The sequence below is a fragment of the Podarcis erhardii genome (genome assembly GCF_964252035.2).
Source record: "Podarcis erhardii genome assembly, chromosome: 6".
NCBI lineage: Eukaryota > Metazoa > Chordata > Lepidosauria > Squamata > Lacertidae > Podarcis > Podarcis erhardii.
This window is the reverse complement of record NC_138510.1, coordinates 33,808,381-33,831,615: the sequence shown is the minus strand read 5'-3', so window position 1 is coordinate 33,831,615 and position 23,235 is coordinate 33,808,381. Positions and strand designations below refer to the sequence as shown.

At 44.2% G+C, this 23,235-nt stretch overlaps 1 protein-coding gene across 3 annotated transcripts in view; it reads right to left on the bottom strand.

Moving 5' to 3' along the window:
• SYT2 (synaptotagmin 2) overlaps positions 1-19,380 on the bottom strand; it is a 153,907-nt gene extending 134,527 nt beyond the window's left edge. For all 3 annotated transcript variants that reach the window (XM_081867019.1, XM_081867022.1, XM_081867021.1), the window contains exon 1: positions 19,164-19,380. The gene's annotated coding sequence lies outside the window, so the exon portion shown is untranslated. The remainder of the gene's footprint in view (positions 1-19,163) is intronic.
• Between the last annotated feature and the right edge of the window lie 3,855 nt (positions 19,381-23,235).

Genomic DNA, 23,235 nt, shown 5'->3' with positions numbered 1-23,235 from the left:
ACAACAGGATGATGCTCAGTTGTCACAGAACTTAATTAGATTTTCAGCTTCTGCAAATAGCTGCTTCTCTGGGTAAAATTGAATGCAAAGATTTATACTATTCAAAAGCATTGTTCAGCTCACTGCAATGACTTTTTACAGGGAGCAACAAAACTACCAACAAGCTTGAAAGATACCCTAAACAGCTATGCTTACGCTGGTGAAATTATTCTCACTGGCAGCTGAAACATACTGTCATGCAGAGTTCTATTCCATTGTAATGAAAACAGCATTTTAAGGCATTTTCAAAGCAATCAGCAAATGGATGTTCCACCAATCTCTCTTCTTCCCCTTTTTCTAAATCTCTTTGCTTTAAATTTTTTATTAAGCCTTATTGCAATGTTCCAAAAAATTTCATAGACCCTTCAAGGAGAGTCATTTCTAATTTAACAATAAAGCAAGAAAAGATTGTTTCTTGTTATCAGTTCATCTGGTTACAGAACACTAGGTTCCCACGTGGCAAGTGTCTTCCCCCCTCTTCGCTCATCATTTTGTCCTCTAATGAGCTCTAAGAGCACTTGAAAAGAGATGAGAAAGATAGTAAGAGCACAGGGTCTGGGCCGAGATACTTGCTACCTGTGTTCAGAGTTGAAGGACAGAAAACAACATTCCCGAGATCCTTCTCTGTCACTTTGGCAATGACTAGCTAAAGGTAAAGGTAAAGGTAAAGGGACCCCTGACCATTAGGTCCAGTCGTGACCGACTCTGGGGTTGCGGTGCTCATCTCGCTTTATTGGCCGGCGTACAGCTTCTGGGTCATGTGGCCAGCATGACTAAGCCACTTCTGGTGAACCAGAGCAGCGCACGGAAATGCCGTTTACCTTCCCACTGGAGCGGTACCTATTTATCTACTTGCACTTTGACGTGCTTTCGAACTGCTAGGTTGGCAGGAGCTCAAGTTCAAGACCCCTAATAACTCACAGAAAGATGAAAGAAATGGGAGGTTCTCTCAAGGCATGGTAGCCACATGGAAGGTGATTCCATGGACTGGCTTCTCTCCATGCAGTCATGGGTGTTTGTAGCGATGGCGCAAGCAGGGGGAATCCCACCCCAAACTTCACAGATGAGTCATGTAGCCCAGATTTCATTGTTACCATTTAAAAAGCAAGCCTTAAGCCCTTGTAGAACCTTGCAAAAAAGTTCAGGTACAACATTGAGAAACTGGCCTGCTCCCACCTTCCTACGTTTTAGGCAATGAATTAGTAACAGAATTATGGGATTGTTGAGTTGGGCTCTTCTTGCAGAGTTAGTGGGCACAAGGGAAATAGCAACTCCATGATGTTGCATTTCGTTAGCAGCAACTAAGCTCCTAAAAATGACAACAGTTCATGAATTTCAGTAAAACCTTGAAAACTCACCTATTCCTGGTTGCTCAATCCATCAGATGTACTACTTAATGCCACTCTGCCAACTTTTGGGTTGATGGATTGCACTGTGCGTGGTTTATGTATTATATTGCTGATTCTATTAATGGAGTACTATACTGCTTGTTTTTATTATATTTATGGTATTTTATGGTTTTATTGTTTTATGTTGCACTTATGTTTTATTTTGACTCATAAAGGCTGCTTATAAATGTATTTGAATAAATGAATATATTTCACCTTGCAATGGTACGATTAAGAAATAGCCCTGTCTTCAACATTGCAACAGTCATAAAAACATGGAACGGTGCCCCAGATTCAACTAGTCCAACCCCCTGCAATGCAGGAATCTCCTCTAAGGCATCCATGGAAAATGGCCGTCCAACCTCTCCTTAAAAACCTCCAAGGAAGTAAAATCCACCACCTTCAAAGGGAGTCAGTTCCAGTGTCTAACATCTCTTACTGTCAAAAAATTATTCCTGATGTTTAGTTGGAATCTCATTTCTTGTAACTTGAATCCATCGGTTTGGGTCCTACCCTCTGGAGCAGGAAAAAAACAAGCTTGCTAGCATTGCCGTATTTTGAAGAGCAAAAAGGAGGACACAATTTCTACTTTTAACTATGGATCACAATGACGACTCTACCCATGAAAAAGAGGGCATGTCCTGGAAAAAGAGGACATATGGCAACCCTGTTTATGTTCCATCTGTTTATGTTCCATCTTCCATGCAACAGCCCTTTAGATATTAGAAAAAGGCTATCATATTTCTTCTAAGCCTCCTCCTATCCAGGCTACACATACTCAACTATCACAGCTAAGTTTTGATGCACACCTGGGGAGCCCAAATCAAAACTACTGTACCTGGGAAGAGGGAGGGGAGAGAGACAATGTGCTTGGTTGCCGTGTAAATGACTGTTTCTTAAAATTCATTACACTTATACTGTAACCAGCTAACGCCCACATTAGCCAACCTATGTGGGCTTAAGGTTTGGACCAAATGTTATCTGAGCCAGGCTAATGAAAGAAGACTTTCATCAGTCCCCCGCTTGCCATTCCACCAAGCGCAATTCCTGAACGATGTGTGTAATGTGCACATTACCCAAGCAACGGGTTTTCCTATTAACATTTATGTGGCATTGTGTATGAGGCATTCCTCAGCACTTTTATTTTCAGAGCGAGGGAAGACATAGAGCAGCATGTCTGATCCAGTCCAGTGAATTTACCGGGCACAGTTTTAATTAGAGGCAGTTCAGTTGCTAATTTCCTTGGGACTACGCATCGCTGAGTCATAGCTCCCTGCTCCCTCACTTGCATACACACACACACACACACACACACACACACACACACACACACCTTCCTTTCCCTCTCTCCACCAATGCAAAGGGGAGCTTTCCGCTGACTGAATGACAAACTGCACCGCAGAAGGGAGTGAAGAAAGTGAGGAGCTGCAGAGTTGGCAGCTGCAGCCACTGGCCTCCGCTCCATCCTCCAGCCCTGTGGGGAGCCGGCTGCTGTGAAAGGTCATTGCTCTGACTTGGCAATCAGTTTGGTTCCAGCAACAGGGGCTGAACGCAGCTGGGCATCGCCTCTTGCTGTCCGAGAACCAGAAAGCTCAGATCCAAAACTAGACCACCATCTAGCTGAGGTCTATTTTTATTTTGCTACCAGTCTAGTAATAATAGTGACAGTGGTGCCCTCAGGGCAAGACTTTGGGGCAAAAGTCCAGGGACCCACTCTACAGAAGGTATAGAAGGAGCCCCCCCCCAAAATGCAGTACCATACTGTGAAGTAAGCTGCACCCCCATCTAAGAAGGGATGGACTGCAGATGGATTATGCTACCTGGCTAGGAGGGATCCTTCTAGATATGTCTAAACAGGGATTGCTTTAGACCAGGCATGTCCAGCCAGTAGATTGTGATCTACCAGAAGATCCCTGGCTAATCCTGGTAGATCCTTGGATCCTTATCTATCGCAGGCTTAAAGTGTACAAAAAGTTAACTTTAAAAAAGCTCAAAAACTCTGTGGAATCCTCCCCCTAAAAAGCTCAACAACCCACCCCACCCACCTCCCTCCTCCCTCCAATGACAATGGGTAGATCACTGCCAGTTTCTTTATACTGGGAGTAGATCACAGTCTCTTGGGAGTTGGACGAGCCTGCTTTAGACATCTTTGAGTTTCTCACCCACTTGCTAGCTTTCTCCTGGTGATTTGCCCATGTGTAAGCTGGAGATGTATGGAAGTGAGAGCTGGACCATAAAGAAGGCTGATTGCCAAAGAATTGATGCTTTTGAATTATGGTGCTGGATGAGACTCTTGAGAGTCCCATGAACTGCAAGAAGATAAAACCTATCCATTCTGAAGGAAATCAGCCCCGAGTGCTCACTGGAAGGACAGATTGTGAAGCTGAGGCTCCAATACTTTGGCTGCCTCATGAGAAGAGAAGACTCCCTGGGAAAGACCCTGATGTTGGGAGAGATGGAGGGCACAAGGAGAAGGGGACGACAGAGGACGAGATGGTTGGACAGTGTTCTAGAAGCTACCAGCATGAGTCTGACCAAACTGCAGGAGGCAGTGGAAGACAGGAGTGCCTGGCGTGCTCTGGTCCATGGGATCACGAAGAGTTGGACACGACTAAACAACAACAACAAAGCTGGAGAGGCCCATAAATGCTTGCTCAACTTCCACACAGGCTCATTCATCTCGTATAGAAGGCATCAACACTAAGTACAAATTTATATTTTTAGGTTTGAAACCAGAGGCAACCTCCACCCACACCAAAGATCCTTCGCTTGCAAGCTGTGGCAGACAGCACTTCCTAAGCACACAAGGTGCTTCCCCATACCTTTGCCAGCAATGGAAGGTTGCTGACTGCACACCTAAGAAATGTCGCCGCTCCTATCACATAGGAACAGCCACATGCGCCATCTAACTCAGCAGCCTGTCTCCATTGTATGCTGTGTAATAAATCTGTAATAGCACAAAATGCTAGTAGAATACACTAGCCAGGTTACCTGCAGCATTTACATTGGAAATGCTTGTTAATTTATTATATCTATATTATGACCTTGGTCCAAGGAGCTTAGGGTGGCAAGTGTAGTTCTCTCCCTCCAACATACAAAGAGACACACACTTTTATCCGGAAGTAGCTTCAGCCTCCCCCAAGATTCCTTTAGGATTTCCCTGGGGCAAGATGGATCTGGACTAGGAGAAAGTAGCTTCCACACTTGCACCAATTACAGTATGAATTGAACCCAAGTTCACCTTTTTGTCTTATCCTTCAAAAAAACACAACCACATAGCTAATGTAAAAGGTAATTCAATCATTTTTAGTTCAGATGACACTCCCTAGAAATGTGGGGCTGTTTAATGTCAATTATCTGATGGATGCACATTAATTTGATTCTACAAACAGATGCTGGTCTTAAAGATGGGCAATATTGGTAGCCAATTGGCATCTGTCCCAAAAAGAAACAAGTCTTCCAGCTCTACTGCTTTTTTCAACTTAAAAATATATTTCCTATGCTAGGTGAAGACTTTCCTCTTCTTCTAGAGATTTGGCTGTTATCCTCTTGGCTGTTCTGGGGACATCACAGTTGGTTGTGTGTGTTTTTATGATCGTGATCGTATATATCTGTTGGGGGTAGTTGGGAGTTTGTCATTTTTAGACTGAGTGTATGATCATCTTCAATGAATGCTGCTGTTTCAATCTTTTGCATGGCTTGTATTGAATGGATTTTTGTGCTGTGATTTTTTAGCACCAGGCATCAAATAAATTGAAATCATGCTAATGATTTTGTATTTGTAAAAACACTAAAGCATTAATATATACAAACAGTCTTAACCCAGACTTTCAGAATATATGAGACAGGAGTATCCACCACAGTACTCTATGTTTTGGGCTGTAATTCCCGTCATCCTAGGCCATGATGACTAGGACTGATCGGAGCTGTAGTCCACAGCACCTGTTGCCTACTCCTGATATAGGGCAGTGGCTAACATTAGCCGTACCCAGAGCACACCCACAGAAATATCGAAAGCTATCACCCACAACAACAATGAAGGGGGTCTCCAACACCACATCCTGTCATGGTCCCATCCCATTGTTGAGCAAGCAGGGGCTATGAGTCTCTGAGGAACACTTGCCTGAGAGTAGAATCCACATACGGCATGAGACAGTCCAGAGGTCAGGGAATTCAGATAATCGCAGAGCCCAGGGGCCAGATAGAAAGCAGGAAGCAGCAAAGTAGGGCCAGGCATTGTTTCCAGTATCTATCTGAGAGCTCAGTTTAAGAAGGCTGAAGCCAGCTGGTTCTCATCAGTGCCTTCTCCTCCTTACCTTGAAGGCTGATCAGCTGCAGGTGGAGTTATTCTGCCTTCTCCCCCTTCAGGCTGCTGTTCAGCAGGTGAAGCTGACTCCTGGCCTATGACATGTCCAAGTTACCTTCACCAGCACAGCTGGATAGGTTGTAGTGCAGCAGGATGAAAAATATGCTAACAATATCTCCATTCTCTCTCTGTGACCCAACATGACAAGCATTCCCTTGAACCCATACAGTGTGGGTCATTCTCCTGGCAAGGGAGATGGAATTTTTGTGGATGATAGTGATACAATGCCCTGTCCCCCTGACTTGCAGTGGCACTACATCAAGTACCTGGGCGGGCACAGCTGGGTTAGCATAGCGCCACCCAGGCCATGCACCCTGTTTTGGTTATATATGCCAGGTTAGTCCTTTCATCCATGATCAAATCATGGATGACTGATGTTTTATTCCGTACTGAACATGAGCTTCTTCTGCTTCTTTTCAAAGGTTCCTGGACAATGGGAAACTCTCATTTCAGAACAGATGCAATCTTGGAACTTAGAAAAGCATTTATTTGCTTTTCTATGATTATCCACTGTATGCACTACACCAGGTGACATTCAGGGAAAGTTTTCAGTGCTATCTCAGTGCCTCTGAAATGCTTTTATTCCTGCCTTCTGCACAACCCAAGATTGCTCTTGCAATCAATTTGTGGTAGAAACACATTCTGTAAAATGGGACTCAGAAGTGGCAGTTGTTTCTTCCTCTCTCTTTTACATTGCTTTTTAAACTGTTCTGTGTCTTTGCTATCTTGTCTTCAAATTAAGACGTGTGAAGATCAATTCACTGATGCCTGTGAGACCCCTGGATGTTGTGGCACTGAGAAGTACACCATGAATCAAGTCATATTCTCCCCCTCCCTGCTCCAGCATCATGGTGCTGTCACAAAACTGCATCTCAGACAAACAAAAAAAGGCAAAACTGCAAGAAAATGCTTGTTTAAACACTCACGTGTTTTTGCTCACCATCACACTTGCATTGTTGGTTTTAGAACCCAGCAGAAGAGCACCCTCAGAGCCACATACATTTATAATCCACTTTCCCTGAAAAGAAGGTAATATACATGGTTCCCCCCCTCATTTTATCCCTGCAACAACCCTGAGAAATGGGTTAGGCTGAGAGATAATGATTAGTCCAAATTACCAAATGAGCTTCATATCTTAAAAGAAATTTGGAACTCAAGTTCAAATACTCTAGCCTAGGGGTAGGGAACCTGAGATCCAAGGGCTGGGTGTGGCCCTTCATGCTCTCGATCCGGTCCTTGTGGTTCTCTCTATTCCTCACCTCCTTCCTAGCCACCCCCACTCTCCCCAGGATGAGGGATAGAGTGGTACATGTGCAGAAACTAGCCTACTGTACAAAGGTTGACAGTCCACCCATTGCTCCATTCACTTTTCCCTCTGGCAAACTTCTGGCATTTGGAAAGCTGTCCAGAAGGGAATTTGGACCTCAGGCTGAAAAAGCTTTCCCACCCTGCACTAACTGCTACACTGCACCAGAACTGGCCACAAGCCAACACAGATCCAGTGACCTCAGGTGTGTTTAATTCTGCACTGGATTTTGGCCAGTAATTTGGATAGGGTCACTCTTGTAGCTTCATGAATATAGAGGACTGAATGTTTTAACTGAATATCGGGCTGCCATCTCTTAGTGGGTAGTTAAAAATCAAGCAGATCTTTTGCCAGTTTTGTATTTATTTTTATGGCTAAATTTACCCCAACAAAGCATGCTAGTAATACAACCAGTTTCAAAACAGAATATGGAGGGGAGAGGGGGAGAAACCTTCTCTATCTGCTGGGGAGCTTCATACTGAACATTTCTTCCATAGAGACATACGACTTGAGCTCCCTCTAATCCTTGTAGCTTAGCTCACCGCTCTGTCAATTCCACAGGGTCTCATTCCTTGACTGCATCGTCTTGTCACTTTCTAAACATCCCCAAACTATTGTTGCAAGGAGTCGTCATCTTTGAACTGCTCCCCTGTACCTCCCAACTAAGACAATGGGAGCAGGCAGATTCAAATTTGTGCCAGCGTAGCACTAAACAGCACAAACGAACAGGGAGGATTCAGTCTGGCATGGCGTGTACTGCAGCATCCATTGCAGCAAAAGGCTTATTATGGCTGAGTAATGTCAGGCAGTACGTTCCAAGAGAGATTTAAATACAAAGAACATGTCGTTTACTCTCTCCAGGCCACCACTCACAGAAAGGGCCACATCCTTCTTTGATTAGCTCATGCAGGTGGATTTTCAACTATTCACATAAAAAAGAAGGGCAGGATCGAACCCTAATTTTTTTGGTGTAGGCAGGGCCAGGCTGCAGGGCTGGATCAGAGAGGGGAAAGATATGCCTACATAATTGGGCCACACAAGAGCAGATGAGGAACTGTAGGGAGGAGAGCAGAGAACTGCAAGTGTAAAATTGCAAGTGTAAAATTGTCGGTGGCTCTTGACACATTCCCTTCATTTGATCTTCCTTTCGGCTCTTAGTTTGAAAGTTGTTCACATAAGCATTGCAGTAAGCTGACTGAAGCACATCATGGTACATTTCCCTCTTGGAGTGGGGAGAATTAAGGGCAAATCTTCAAGCCACTCAGGCAAGACCAGGGAAATTGCTTTGGGAACAAGCCCGGACTAAGTCTTTTGCACACTGCAGCCTTAACATGCTGCGGTGAAAATTGGCTTAGAACATAAGAGAGTCCTGCTGAATCAGGCCAGCAGCAAATCTAGTCCAGCATCCTGTTCTCACAGGGGCTGATTGGATGCCTATGGGAAGCCCACAAGCCAAACCAGAGCTCAGCAGCACTCTCCCTACTTGTGGCTTCCAGCAACTGGTATTCCGAAGCATCAGGTGATGTTGGAGGTGGGACTCTTCTCTATCCCCCACCATGCAAGCAGGAGTTGATCAGCCTGTAATCGTCCAGAGGTTGTTAGGACTACAACTCCCATAGTAAGATGTCTGAGAGATGGTCAACCTAAACAGTGACCTGTATCTTTGGCTCCACCCACCCAGGCAATGGGTGGTAGTCAGCTAAGTTTCACTCTCCTATTGAGTGTTTAGGCTCCATCTATACTAGACATTTAAAGCACTGTTATAACCACTTTAAATTGCTTCCCCTCAAATAAGTCTGGGAGCTGTCATTTGTTAAGAGTGCTGAGAATTGTTAGGTGACTCCTATTGCCCTTGCAGAGCAACGGTTACCAGAGTGGCTGAACAATTAAAAACAGCATCAACAGCAATAGTAATAATAACAAGGATTTATTTTTGTACCTTGCCCATCTCACTGGGTTGCCCCAGCCACTCTGGGCAGCTTCCAACAGGGTATACAAAAACACAACAACAAAAACATAACATCACATATCCCTCTTCCCAGGGAACTCTGGGAATTATAGCTCTGAGAGGGGAATAGGGGTATCGTAACAACTCTCAGCACCCTTAGCAAACTACAGTTCCCAGAATTATTTGGGGGAAGTTATGACTGTTTAAATGTATGGTGTAGACAGGGTCTTAGTCATGGTCATTAATTTCAGTAGGTCTACTCTGTGTAAGACTTTGTTGATTACTACTCAACCTGTTCCTTCTTGATTTGTTTGTGGGAAGGTTATCCAACATCAGTTGCTAACTGAGAACTCATCCTGATTTATTTGCACGGAGGTTGTGTTATGTTCTATCAAGCACACTTCCCCATGCATTTTGCCATCATCTTCCTTAAGTCTGTTTTTTTTTTGGGGGGGGGAGCATATTTGTTGTCCAAATCCACTTTAATTTGGCAACCTGAACTTGCTGTATGCAATGAAATCCTGCTGCAAAAAAGCAACAGTCTGGAAGAGACCTCAGGTTTGAGTATCCTGTTAGCACTTTACATGAATTTTGCAATTTCCATCCGACTGCCCTGTGGTTTCTGTGGTGCTGTATCTTTCCTGTCTAATTAATTGCTCAACACATACCTCAGCATTTCCATCCTTTGAAAGAATGGATGAGCTCTCAGAGTGAAATCTGTTTCTCTGTTACGCTAGTAGTATCCAATGAAGTTTGGGCCATTCTAAACCAAGACTGGGTTTGGGCATCTATTCTCTCTCTCAGACTGCTCCTATCTACTAAGGGCAGGAGCTGGGAAATTTAAGAAACCATGGAAAAACCTTCCTGGATCATTGCTTTGTGACTAACATGTACCTGAGTGCAATGGTGGTCAATCATCTACCTACCAACACAAACTCCAGAACTCTTTGCAATCACTTGAAAACAAAAAATTATTGGAAACATGGAGGTTTTGGAGAGCCTGCTGAGAATAACACTGGATATTTTTCTGGTGAAACTGTCCTGTTAGCACAAGGACTTTCACCTATAGAATGGAATTTCCTCTCTCCCTCCTCTCTCCTGTGCTCCCATACACCACCTATTTGTTCTGGAGGTTTGGGGAAACCCTCAGAAGAGATTGGGGGAGGGGGAGAGGAAGACCTGCTGTGAAAACAGAAATCCTTGTACTAATCATAGAACCATAGAGTTGGAAGGGACCCTGTAGATCATCTAGTCCAACCCCCTGCAATGAAGGAATATGCTAGGATGACTTTGTTGGATACAACCCTATTGGAGGAGACTATGCTGGAAGGGATCTTTAAAATGTCTATATGCCATGCTATTTCTTATTTCCTTCACAGGAAATGGAGTTTACTTTAAAGCTGCTATACTGTGCCTTGATTCTCCCCTCCATCTACACACATTAACTGCTCACACTAACTGCTATGGGTTGCAAATTCAGAAGGGATTCACAGGAATCATGCAGGGACTGACCCCCATATCTAGTCCAAGGGAACCTTTTTGTAAGCTCGGGAATGAAAATGTCTCCGTTAGCTAGAGAGGGTTCCCGCAGCTAATCCTAAGTCTTTTATGTTCTTGGCCTGGGTAAGGCGGAAAACACTGTTTTCTCCCATTTCTGAGACAATAGTTCCTCTCTAATCAAGTCCCCCCCCCCCCCAATTTCTAAAAATGAGCTGAGTTCATTTCTTGTGAACCCTAGAGCTCCAAGGCATTATGGGAATAGAAGCTATGGACAAGGAACTTATAAAAAGGCACTCCTATAACAATCATATGCAATCATGTATATAGTACATGGAAAATAAAGCTATACCTGTCTATTTTTTGCTCTCTGGAAGATGGGGAATCTTTACTGGCTGCGTTGGGTTTGCAATGCTGAGTCATGATAGAATGAATAGAGGATTTGCCAAGTTGTCTGGCAGTTCAAAAACATTGGATTTAGGCCAGCTGGCCCTTAATATGCAAAGTCACTTGTTGGTAGGCTGAAGGGAAGGCTACTTCAGCTCCCAGAAGTTGCAGGGAACAAAGTCTTATAAAGTGGATGCTGAAATACAGGTACACTGGTGATCCTTGCTATGGGCAGTCTAGATTATCTGCTGAGATTGAATTAATGAATTGGTAATTGTGCCAGCTTTAGTTTATCCGATAGCTGAGGACGTTTGATGTTATCAAAATCCCATTATAAATGAAAGAAGCCATGAAGAGAAATTAGCCACTGCAACTCAGACATGGCACTTAGTCACAGTGATAACTCAGTGATGAGGACTAATAAGCAAATGGCATTTGGAGAGCAAATCTCATGCAAGGGCTGAGAGTGTGAGCTGTCTGAGCTGCAAGTTCCTGGTTTCAAGCTCACCTCAGCCAGGAAGTCACTAAAGGATCTTTGCCAAAGCACAGTCAAGGAGGATGTTTCCAAAACAGGCGTATGGCATAAACTATCCATAAGAGAATGAGTAGAAAGGTTTATTAGTGATCATAAAGCAAGTGTTATTCTGACCCTCCACCCCACCATTGACAATGAGCGCATTCTCATACTGGCCTGTCTGAAAACGCTGCTGTTAGAATTGCTGAGGTAATATATGCCACACACTTTAAGCACTCAGAATGTATTTATTTATATTGGGTTGTTTCCAATGTACTGCTAAGTAACATGTTCCTTCAGTGTTTCTGTTTGCAATGGAATTCCCCCTCTCTTTTCCCTCCACAAGTCTCCTAAACCTATTATAGGCATTTTCCCCAACACTCTGGAAGCAGATTGGGGGAGGGCACACAGGTACACACAGGAAAAGGAAAGGAAAGAATTTCTGTTGCACAAGTGGAAAACCTTGCACTGGCAGAATGCACCGTTTGGATATTGCTCATGACCATTTTACCCTACTGTTTAGGGGGAGAGAAAAACGTTTTCCATAATGGTTTAACAAAACCCAATAGTAAGGCAGTCCCTGACTTTAGGCTTACCATCAGATAAAATAAGAATAATTTAAAACTGCACCAAGTAAATGTTAAGCAATACGATTACTTTGAGAAGCACAGTATGTAGAATAGCTTTCAGCAACCTGGCGCCCTCCAGATATTTTGCACTACAGGCAGCTCCCATCAGCCCAAGCCAATGAAACATTCACTATGTGAGCAAACCATCCGTTCAAGTTCCTTCTGTGTTTAGGTAAATTCCTTTTGTTTATTTCGTACTGACATTTGGCTACTTTTCTCCATCTGTCTGTTGTTTCTAAAACCATCACTTGTTTCCAGCACTGATTGTTTGGGGAGGGAAAGTGCTTGAATTTCCAGTTTCCTCTTCCATGGCTAGTACTGGGAACTACAGTTACAAGGGAATTTTACAATGAGGTGCATCCAGCACACATGAACCAACATTATGAGCCACAAGACAAAGAACTCACAGGAAAAGTATTTTTTTCCCTTTCTCCCAAGAGTTCTCAAGAGAAAGCTTATAATTTCTGAGCCAGTTCTGAATCAAACTGATGGGAGTTCATCCATCACTAGTACTAGTAATTATGTTCATGATATATTGTGGTAACCTTGTAATGAGAGGATGCAAAGCAAGAGGATGAACGCGCTCTGCTTGGCTGACATAGGAGGATTCTGGTGAAGCTCCTTTGGAACATGATGCTCTTCCATCACAGCCACAACACACAACTGTGGGATTGTGAGACTGCTAGACACCTCCAGATTCTCCACTTTAGCTTCACCCTACTTAAATGTTGATACAGGCAACCTGGAAGCTTTGTTCCTGGACGACACCACAGGTGCTTAGAGCACTGTTCAAGATGGAAGGAAGATAAAATACCTACAAGAGAAGAATGGCTGATAAAGATGATGGACTATGCCAAAATGGCAAAAAATGACCAGGAGGAGCAGAGATCAAGAGGACATTAAATTTAATAAAGAATGGGGGGGATTTATAAGTTACTTCAAAGAACACTGTAAACAATTAAAAACATTAGCAGGATTTTAAAAAAAACCACTTGCAATGTAACGAGAACTATGGTGAGAACTGAGTTTTAAGAAAACATGGAGAACATTATATGATGCAGTTGGAAAAGAATAACTATGGAAACTGTGGAGGGATGGAGGGAAGCCCAGGGATTCAGAGAATCTTATATGTATAGGAATATGACTTATTTGTTATGTTCATTGTTAAACTTAAAAATGAATAAAAATATTTTTAAATGGTTCAAGATGATCCGTCCATGAGTGAGTATTAGACAAAAGGATTTCGAGGAAGACCATTTGCATTCACTATCGGTTAGAAGATGAAGGCAACAGGAGCTTCCCTTTCTAGCTGTCCTATGTTTGTTTGTTTTTCTTTTTTACTGTGTGACCTTGGGAAAGTGACACTCTATACCTTAGTCATTTCCAACTGTAAAAACAAGTGCTTGAGAATGTGGAGATAAAATGCATGACATACAGTCATTGCAAAACACTACTAGTTCTTATTGCAGTACGAAGACTGCAGAGATCTCAGCAAATGATGTAAACTGGTGAGACATGATGCAGCAGATGGCAGCTGACCCCCTGCCATACACACCGTTTCTGGTGCGGCAGGGAGAGGGGAATCTGCAGCAAGAAAGGAAGAAACAACATCCTGTCTATCCACCCAAAGAGATCATTTGCTTTGGGAACAAAATAGTGCATATGTCTAATAAAACACTGTTTAACAGGCTCCAGGAGACCCACACATATTGTTGCTGTTGGCATCCATCTGTCTCTAACCTTTGGAATATACTCAGACCACCATGGGGAAATAGTGTGGCTCTTAAGAAGTTTTTGCAAGCAGGCACAGCTATGTAGCCATGAGTGGTGTTGTTAGGAAGTGTTGGGCAGTGGTGGCAGGATTTGTGGAATGTAGGAGGAAAGATATATGTCTCCAGAATTCTAGGTCTCCCAAGATGAATGCAGGTACCTGGATCATACAGGTACCAACTGTGCAAAAGCAGGAGGCACTCAGTCATCATACAAAGCTATGTGCTGAACCTTACTATTAGGTCAAAATGCCCTTGCATCAAAACACCAAGCAGAAGAAAGCCATCAGCTACATACAGGCTAATGTTTGTAGCAGCAAGTATATCAGAACATAAGAATCACAATCAATGGTTCAGCCAGGATTTATTATTCAATCAACATACAGAGCAAAAGGCAGGTTAAAGGAAACTATATAATACACAGAATCAAAAACCATTCTAATTATTAAGTATTAAAAGTCTAGTATTGATAAGAGTAAGGAGTGCTCTGCTGGTTCAGACAAAGGCATCGATTTGTGAAGCATCCTTTACATCAAAAGGGGCCAGCTAAATATCTCCAGGAAATTCACAAGGATAGTGCAAAGGCAACAGCCCTCCATGGTTGTGTAACCACAGCTTCTGGTATTGGGAGATACACTGCCCAGATCATTATTAGAAGTTTATAATGAGCTGCTAAATTGTAGTTCAGATTCTTCCACTACCATGAATGCTTGTTGTTGTTGAATACTTGAAAGCTCATCTCCATATTGTTCACTACATGACCTTAAATAGTTGGGTCTTGCTGCTTGGTAAAAGCCATTGAGTCCCATTCACACTTTAGCAACATGCCAGAATGTTGTCACATGTGTCAAAGTCCTTCTTCCCATTTTCTCTGAAAGGGATGAGTGAGTTAATGACTTTGAGTTGACAGGTGCCTGATAGTGAGCCAAAGAAAAGAAACTGTGCTTCTCCTGCAGCACTAAGACCTGAGCTTTTGGTATAAAACTCTGTGTGTTTTAATTTGTTGGAAGCCACCCGAAGTAGCTGGTGTAACCCAGCATATAAATAAATCATCATCATCATCATCATCATCATCATCATCATGGCCACAATCAAAAAGTTCACTCCATTCAGTTATGGCCAAGGTACATGGTATTACAAAGAGAGGCCTCCAACAGAACCATCTCTTCCTCCCCAGTCTACTTATTCCAGTTCTTGCCTGGGGCCTGCTCACTGAATAGAAGTTGCTCAGTGTCGTCTGCCTTAGCCTGGAGTATTAGCATATGCTGATCCTTTTCTCCTGCTGCTAATTGCCTGGCCACACAGGCATATTTCAAGAACGTGCAGTTGTGGTCTGCAGAGAATGAATGCTTTTCCTCATTCCATGCAGACATTCATCACCCACCTACCCCGTGGCATGACACTATCATGTATGCCAAGCAGCCAGGTTTCCCCATACTCCCTTCTCTTGACCATTGGAGTCAGCCTGCTGAAGCCTGAGCAAGTTGGGAGAAGGGGTCAGCAGATATCAAAAGGAAATGCCTTTTTAGACAGCTTTGGGGAAATGACCATTGACTCCCACGCTTCATTTCCCCCATTTGCTCTTGCAATATAGCAGTAGCTGTATTTCAAAAGGCTCTGGGATTCTAAAGTGAGTCACTCACACTGCCAGGTGATCTATGTCTGCTACCAACAGGATGGTGATAAAGACATTGTAAACGCTGATTTACTCAGCCAGCTGAACACTGATGGGGAATAGATCCAGGCTGCAGAGGAAGCTTGGAGCACCTTCTGGCCTCCATGCTTGATACACTGCTGTGGAAGAAATACCAGGGTGGAAACGACTAACACAAAACACTGGAAGAAAGTAGTTCAGAATAGCCACAGAGACAGATGTCATTGGATTTCATCTTTAGAGTTAATTTCTTTGCCCTGTTCAAAAATGAACAGTTTCCAGAATGCCACAGTGCAGGCAACCACTTACAACAGCACAGCATCCTCAAGAACCACATTGGACGGAATGGCTTTTATGCATAGGGAACATATAACATGAATGTACTTTCAACCTGGATGTTTACCAGGATCCCCAGCATTACAAGCAAGTTATAACTGAACGAGGGTACCTGCAGTAGAAAGGGATGGTGTATAAATCAGGATGACTCAGTCTTCTTGATGTCTATGCTGCCTCTGCCATGCCAGCTAGCTTCAGAGAACATTGTGGCTTGAAAGGACTTTCACACAACAGTTGTTCATTTTAGTGATTTTTCATCTGAACTTTATGCCATAGGATCTTCTATAGGGGCAGTTAAACTACAGCATTCATTGATGCTCCCCTGACAGTTACATTCTCATTAAATGCTTTTGCATTCAGTGATCTCCAACAGTGGGATCCTCCAATGACTTCCATTCTCAAATCCACACCAAATATCACATAACACACCCATAAACACATACCCCTTAGCATCCGGCCTTTCCATGTCCATTAAAAACCTATAATCACAACAGGACATGGAAAATCCTGGATATCCTGGCACACACTAGCTTGCATTCGAAGCTTCATTTTTACAGCCACCCATGTACATTTACTGAGATCAACAAAAATATAGAAAAGCACACAAAAAGATCCCTAACGCAAGGAAAGACATACTCCTCATCCTGTGTCTGAACTACATACAGCGTACACATTCATGCCTCTAGGTCAGCATTGAATATTAGGGCATTCACATTCCTATGTCACCACCCCACCCATGCAATATCAATAGCTGCAGAGCTTACACTCTAAAAAAGTGCTTCACACATGACAGTTTGTTGATCCGTGTTCTCACGGCAAAATCAAAGCACACTTCAGTCGTGATAGATTTAGTCCATCACCACCCACACAGAGAGATGCTCTCTATCTAGGGGGAAATCTCATGTATGATGAAGCAGTCCAGAGGGAGCAATCTGCAGAGGCAATGGATGGATGCAGCAGCTGCACCAAAGCCTTTTGGGTACCTCTCCACAAAGTCTTTTCTTTCCTGCTTTATGTAAAATTGCTGTGGGATTATCTGGTGCTAGAAAAACCCGATCATTTTACAAGGAGCCCCCCAGCATTATATCATCCAAGAAGGGCACACAGAACTATTGCCGACCCATTATAGCTAGCAGTATGATGTATAGCAGTGGAAGAAGACTCATACTGACCCAATGGCAGCATCAGAAAAGTTAACCCAGGAGCACTGCAAGAATCTAATGCTGCTCAGACCTGCACTCTTAAGAGTGCAAAGTAGCCTTGACACCCGTATAACGAGGCCATCTAGGTCTGGAGTAAATGACAGCCAACTGGTTCAGGCTGTGCGTGTGTTCCAAAAGGAGACTGCAGCAAGAAGGGTGAGCAAGGCCTTATCAGGAACAGACGGAGCTAATGACTCAGGAGCTGGAAAATCGTTATCTCCCATCTCATCTTGTAAGCACTCCAGAGCTATAATAGACTGGGAGCTTGGAAAGTGACTTGCCCTGTGCCAGCCAGCCAAGAATCAGCAGACTCATCCCCAGAGCTCTCATCCTGCAGTACCCCTCAGAGAGTCAGCCAACGGTTACATTTCCTTTCCCCCGCCAAAAAAAAAAAACACCCCAGAAGATATAAACTGTCTGAAATCCCCAAGCTCCCCCTATCCCTTATTCACAGAGCTCATTGCACTAAAATATAGAGGCAGTTCACACTTACTGAGTTTCTCTGGGCAATCATATGCACAGGTAAATGGCTGGGTGGAGAAAGGTTTGTGTAAACTGGGCAGTGCATGCAGTCAGCTGGCAGCTCTCTCCATGATTGCTCATGACCTCTCCTCAGCGATTGCACTCATGGAGTTAGGTGTGGGCTCACCATAGATACCACCCACTTCATGCTAACCTCTCTGCACATGGCTGTGTACCTGTGCACACAATCACATATTACTAACAGCAAGTTCCACCCATGTAGAAAGGCTACTTTAATTTGCATGTCCCAGAATGTCACACACAGTGGTTCCTTCTTTTCCTTGCAGGTTCTCTCTTTCCCTCTCAATTCCTCTTTCTCACACCTGACCCTATTGGTCAGTGTTTAGACATTGATGCATCTGCCTTTTGGTGCAGTGGATTGTTCTGTTCCCAGTTTGTTTTTCACTTTTGGGAACCATCTTACCCTGCTGAGCAGGAGCAGAGAGAGCTGAGTCAGCACCTCTTCTAAGCAATGTCAGGGAGAGTGATTCCCTGCCTCAACCATTGCGGACAGGCTAAGATTTGAAATACAAAGGCTCCATATCCCAATAGACTGATTTCTTGCAATGAATCACAATGCAATGAATCTAACCCACTCCAAAGGTGAGTTCTTGTTATGCTTTAAACCTCGTATTCATTAGATCTGACATCTGGTTTTTGAATTCTGAAACCCTTCTGTTCCTGCATCAGGAAAGTTAGCGATGCACTCTCTCCAGGGAACCCAGCTCTGTATTCAGCACATTGCACCAGTATCTGAGTGCACTAGTGGGATCTACATATGACGTGCTGCAGATCAGGTGCATATAAACCTATTGTGCACATACCATCCAATCGGCAGCATTTTTTAGATTGCAGCATGTCCTGAAACAGAACGTGTTGTACAGTATATCTGTACATGTGTGTGCATATGCTAATTGCTCCACTTTGGTGTCTCTGATTGCGTGACCCTCTTCCTCTGCATCTGTCTGGACTATAACCTTGAAGGTGAGGTGGGGGCATGAACACCAGGTAATGGTATCTTGAGACTCTTCCCTGGGATCATTAGGAACAAACACGGATGGGGTCATTTTTGTTGTTGCTGTTTGCTTAGATGCTTATATTCTAAGGCACAGCCCGCTTTCTTTCTTTCCTTCTTTTTTCCTCCAATCAGAAGTAAACCACCGGCCACTTTTATCATGGATCTCCATAGTACTGTACCCTGAAAGGAAAGATGCCTTGCCCCAAACCGCCGCCAAACCACGGGGAGCTGTCCGTTCAGCACTCCTGGCCAAATAAGATCTGGTTGACCGTCCGGTCAGCACCACGGCCAGCGAATTCTTTGCCCAACTGCAGAAAGCTGACGAGATCCCCACTAGCTTCTCTAAATAACTCCACTTGCTGCAGTAAACTTAAAAGCGAGGGGAGGCGTTCTGTTGCCTTAATCTTGTTTCTCTCCCCACCCTTGCGCTCGCCAAACCTTTTTGTCCCAGAGCCCCGCTACTACTTAGGGAAGGATCAATCACCAGATGAGGCGGGAGGAAAGGGGAAGGTCTGGTTTCTGATGCACCCCGAAGTGCATCCTCGGACACAGATGCAAACAAAGAACAAGAAGGAAAGTGAAACTTACTCGCTCGCCGGTGCGGAGACACACAGATACACACCAGCGTCCGCACACGCACACACAGAGTCCAAGGCGGGCAGAAGACTTCGAGCCGGCAGGTCAGTCCCTCAAAATGCTGCAGTTGCTTTTCCCACCCGCCCCTCCAGGGCTCCCGTACGTCGCCGTGTTCTGCGGAGCTCCAACCTCATTGGCGGAGAGGCGGCTCAATAGAATAAAGATCCTGCATTAATTGAGAAGGGGCTCTCTCTCTCCTCCGCCTCCGCCTCTGTGGTGCAGTTCATTATCCAACCCCGGAGGGTGGTTTTAGCCCCTCCCCTCTATCCCAACTCCTTTCCAAGCGCCCGCAGTGAGACTTGCTGAGCTTTGCAGTCTGAAGCAGGCGAAGAGGAGACCGGTACGCCTGCTTGATCAATGGGGGCGGCGCGGGGGGAGCCTGCTAAGTCAGCTGCGGTGGCAGCGAGTTGGGAGCATGGGTGGAGGGGAAAGGGTGTGTGTGTGTGAGAGAGAGAGAGGGGGGGGTGCTTTATAGCAGGAAGCCGTTACATCAATACCCCAAAGAGGGCAAATAGGATTTCAGTGATCATGCATTGATGTGCTACGGGTCTTCATACTACACAGGCAACAGCACGAAACGAATTGTTCTGTGCACTCCCAGCTGTAAATAAAGGGGAAGGAAACTTAACAAGGATTTCACCGGAGCTCCATTCAAGGTCAGACTAGGAGACAGCAATTATTAATAGGCCCATCATATTTCACTGCGAAATAGTCCATTATATTGCACCTTAGGCAGAACACGCAGCACTTCTTTCGGCACAAGCGCCCAGAGTACAACCATCGGTAAATCTTCAGCTGAGAGCAGACCGTGAGAATCCGTAGCTTTCTTCTCCCCAGCATCTGTAAATGCCTCACCGCATTGTGCGGAGAAGGAGGAGGGACAAGGTTCCAAACTTTTTTCCTTCCAAAGTTTAGACATCCACCTAGGTCGATGCAAGGGACTGGGGGAAAGAGAGAGAGAGAGAGAATGTGCCATCCTACTGGCAGCCAGGAATCAACGCTGCCCACCCTTATACCATAACAGCCATGAACCAACCCTTTCCCCACTTACCTAAGTGCAGTGACTGAAACCTCAGCCACTTTGTACAAGACACTTGTTCCTTTGAGCTACTACTCGCTGCTAGGGATGGAAACTTCAGTTTCTCATTTTGCTGTGTTTCAATGAAGCTTTCCCATCCCATCCCTCATACTGAAATGCCAAAACAAGGGGATCAAGGAACACAAAGGAAAAGAAGGGCAGTCTACCCTACATCTGCCATGAGAAACCATTATGGTCACCAAAGGAATTTACCTGAACACGTTTCTCTTGTTTCATATTACTGTTCTCAGTAATATGGACCTGTTCAAGGACCTGCTCTGCTCAGCCTGAAAAGCACTCCTCTTAAAGGAAAACCACACAGATTGAGATTCCAGCTTACTGGGTTAGGGCCTAACCCAACAACCTTGATTCATAGTTGTTGTTTTTCTGCAGTGACACATTTACTACGTGGTCTGCTGCTGTTCTGGTTTCCATCACTCTCTATTTAATTGTCCTTGATTACCTGTAACTGCAGCCTCTAGCCTTTCCCTTGTTCTTCAGCATGTGGCTGAATTGTCTCATCAGAAGCCACCTATTCCTCCTCTGCATCTCACTGGAATGTCCTTCGTGCTTTTATTTTTAACTGCCAGGATCTTCAAACAAAGCACCAGACACCAGAATGGATGGAACGGGGGCAGCAAAAGCCCTAGTGGGTTTTGAGGAGATGGATTTCTGGTTTCTAAGTGTTCAAAAACTGGCCTTTGTTTCCTGGGAATTTTCTGCCTTCTCATCCTCTGTAGAATTCTAGTAGTTAAATAGTGGCAGAGCTATGGTACTAGAGCAAATTGTTTTCTAAACAACGAACTAATCTAAGAACGACGAGCCAAGAGAGAAAGAGAAGGGGGGAGAATATAAGTCCTCCTTCTCAGGTAAACTTTAGCTTGGCCCACACAGAGAAAGGTAAGCCCTCCCAGCTCTCATCTAGGAGCCTTCCTTTCTTCTCCCAGCCTCCCATCCTGGGAGATCTTCACTTCACTTCCTTTCACACAGAGCCTTCATCAACTAACCATCACCTTTGTATGCATGTCAGCTACTCCTTAACCCTGAGTCGGGGACCACACACACAATACAAAGAATTGAGAAAATGAAGCAAAAGACAAATTGCCTTGATAAAAGTTTGCTTCGAGTTTGGGGACACATTCTAGGGAATAGAACGGGGACACTCAAGATTTGAATAGGTGTGAAGTTGGGGGGTATAAATTCATCTTAGGCGGCTTGCCAAACACTTAAATAGATCTCATGGGGACTAACAATAAGAGTAGGAAGAGAAAATACAGCTGAAGTTTGAAATTCTAATTAATATCCCTTAATAATGCACATAGATCTTTTTAATAATAATAATCCATTCCACAAAGATAGGTTTCTCATTTCTACATTTCCAAGGGCTTATTAGAAATAAGAATAAGGGGGGGATGCCTTCATGTATGCTACTGTGAAAATCTGTACAGCAATTTGTGTTGAATATCAGATGTGAGACCTCACTGATATTACATTTTCCAGCAAGTATATGCAGTGCAATTGACTGTCAGAATGAGTGTAACAGTGCTTGTCACTGATTAGCTGAGTAAGAATAATGATCTGTTAGTATTCCCAATACAGAAACTGCACTTTTGGCTTAAGTCACTGGAACCTTTGCCAAGATAACAAAGAGTGCACTTCAGATCTTCTTGTTAACTCACCACTATGAAAACAAAAACTCAGTCATCAAAGTTTGAAGGATTCCACCAAATATTGCCTGTTTGTATTTAGTGGATAACAACATAGGAAGAGCCAACTGGATCAGGCCAATGGCCCATCTAGCATCCTGTTCTCACAGTGCTACCCAGATACCTGCGGGGAAACCTGCAAGCAGGGTGCATCCACAAGAGCATTCTCCCCTCCTGTGGCTTCCAGAAGCATACTGCTTCTGATGATGGAGGAAGACCATAGCCACCAGGGCTGCTAGCATCCACTGATGTAGCTTGGATAATCCTATCTGATAAAGTAGCAAAGTATCACTCCCCACAAATGCTGGTCTTCAAAAAGCAGGAGGTGGAACAGTTGTGGGGAAAACATGTGGCTCTCCAGATGTGGCTGGGTTCCAACTCCAATGAGCTCAAGTCAACATAGTGAGTAGTCAAGAATGATGGCAACTGTAGTCCCAAAACATTTGGAAAGACACTCATTCTCCATCCCTTTGTTGGACAAATGTCTGCCTTGGCTGGCTTTTCCCTGTTATCACCACCATGCCTTTCTGCTAGGATGCTTCCCATGTTTCCTCAATCTTCACCCCTCCTCCACCAACCCAACTTCCAGCTCCTACAGTGTTGCACTGGAAAGAAGATTCCACAGCAGCCTTTTGGTGGCAAGAGAGAAAATCTACAATTGAAGACGGACTCTTTCCTCCCATGATGATGAATTCAAGGCAATATACAGAGTAGCATCTACTCAAGGAGGCTTGCAGAGCAATCCTATTCAGAGTCAGAGGCAATAAGCCATACTGAATTCAAACAGGATTATTCTCAGCTAAATGGTTATAGGACTGGAGCCTCGAATTTTAATTGCGATGACAAGAGAGGTGAAGAATGGGAGAAGCAAGGCTAACAAGGGCAAAATGTGAGCCAAGGAAGTAAAACAAACAATAATTACCCTTTGGTTTGAAATTAGGGCCATAGCTGTCAACTTTTCCCTTTTCTTGCGAGGAATCCTATTCGGAATAAGGGAATTTCCAAGTTGACAGCTATGATTAGGGCTAAGGGCTTAGGGCAAGAGCATCATGGTAAGAACAGGTTCTGCAGAATCTGCTGAGGCTAAAAGCAAAACCCCTCATCCTCTCTGCTGCTGCCCCAATGTGGGGGGTGGGGGTGGGGGTAATGAAGCTGTAGGATAGAGTAGGCAGCATAAGGTTCCTTGACTCCATAATACATACACACACCCCTTTTGGATCTGCCTGGCCTGGAAAGACTA